A 2,155-nucleotide genomic window follows, 5' to 3' on the forward strand; every position below is an offset into this window, starting at 1 on the left:
CCTCTATGCAAACAAACTAGAAAATCTAGAAGAAATGGATAATTTCCTGGACACTTACACTCTCCCAAGACTAAACCAGGAAGAAGCTGAATCTCTGAATAGACCAATAGCAGGCTCTGAAATTGAGGCAATAATTAATAGCCTACCAACCAAAAAAAGTCCAGGACCAGATGGATTCACAGACAAATTCTACCAGAGGTACAAGGAGGAGCTGGTACCATTCCTTCTGAAACTATTCCAATCAATAGAAAAAGTGGGAATCCTCCCTAACTCATTTTATGAGGCCAACATCATCCTGATACCAAAGCCTGGCAGAGACACAACAAAAAAAGAGAATTTTAGACCAATATCCCTGATGAACATTGATGCTAAAATCCTCAATAAAATACTGGCAAACCGGATTCAGCAGCCCATCAAAAAGCTTATCCACCATGATCAAGTGGGCTTCATCCCTGGGATGCAAGGCTGGTTCAACATACGCAAATCAATAAACGTAATCCAGCATATAAACAGAATGAAAGACAAAAACCACATGATTATCTCAATAGATGCAGAAAAGACCTTTGACAAAATTCAACAGCCCTTCATGCTAAAAACTCTCAATAAATTTGGTATTGATGGAACGTATCTCAAAATAATAAGAGCTATTTATGACAAACCCACAGCTAATATCATACTGGGCAAAAACTGGAAAAATTCCCTTTGAAAACTGGCACAAGACAGGGATGCCCTCTCTCACCACTCCTATTTCCACAGAGTGTTGGAAGTTCTGGCTAGGGCAATCAGGCAAGAGAAAGAAATAAAAGGTATTCAGTTAAGAAAAGAAGAAGTCAAATTGTCCCTGTTTGCAGATGACATGATTGTATATTTAGAAAACTCCATTGTCTCAGCCCAAAATCTCCTTAAGCTGATAAGAAACTTCAGCAAAGTCTCAGGATACAAAATTAATGTGCAAAAATCACAAGCATTCTTATACACCAGTAACAGACAAACAGAGAGCCAAATCATGAATGAACTTCCATTCACAATTGCTTCAAAGAGAATAAAATACCTAGGAATCCAGCTTACAAGGGATGTAAAGGACCTCTTCAAGGACAACTACAAACCACTGCTCAGTGAAATAAAAGAGGACATAAACAAATGGAAGAACATACCATGCTCATGGATAGGAAGAATCAATATCGTGAAAATGGCCATACTGCCCAAGGTAATTTATAGATTCAATGCCATCCCCATCAAGCTACCAATGAGTTTCTTCACAGAATTGGAAAAAACTGCTTTAAAGTTCATATGGAACCAAAAAAGAGCCCGCATCTCCAAGACAATCCTAAGTCAAAAGAACAAAGCTGGAGGCATCACACTACCTGACTTCAAACTATACTACAAGGCTACAGTAACCAAAACAGCATGGTACTGGTACCGAAACAGAGATATAGACCAATGGAACAGAACAGAGTCCTCAGAAATAATAATACCACACATCTACAGCCATCTGATCTTTGATAAACCTGAGAAAAACAAGAAATGGGGAAAGGATTCCCTATTTAATAAATGGTGCTGGGAAAATTGGCTAGCCATAAGTAGAAAGCTGAAACTGGATCCCTTCCTTACTCCTTATACGAAAATTAATTCAAGATGGATTAGAGACTTAAATGTTAGACCTAATACCATAAAAACCCTAGAAGAAAACCTAGGTAATACCATTCAGGACATAGGCATGGGCAAGGATTTCATGTCTAAAACACCAAAAGCAACGGCAACAAAAGCCAAAATTGACAAATGGGATCTCATTAAACTAAAGAGCTTCTGCACAGCAAAAGAAACTACCATCAGAGTGAACAGGCAACCTACAGAATGGGAGAAAATTTTTACAATCTACTCATCAGACAAAGGGCTAATATCCAGAATCTACAAAGAACTCAAACAAATTTACAAGCAAAAAACAAACAACCCCATCAAAAAGTGTGCAAAGGATATGAACAGACATTTCTCAAAAGAGGACATTCATACAGCCAACAGACACATGAAAAAATGCTCATCATCACTGGCCATCAGGGAAATGCAAATCAAAACCACAATGAGATACCATCTCACACCAGTTAGAATGGCAATCATTAAAAAGTCAGGAAACAACAGGTGCTGGAGAGGATGTGGA

Source organism: Papio anubis, chromosome 5 (genome assembly GCF_008728515.1).
Source record: "Papio anubis isolate 15944 chromosome 5, Panubis1.0, whole genome shotgun sequence".
Classification (NCBI taxonomy): domain Eukaryota; kingdom Metazoa; phylum Chordata; class Mammalia; order Primates; family Cercopithecidae; genus Papio; species Papio anubis.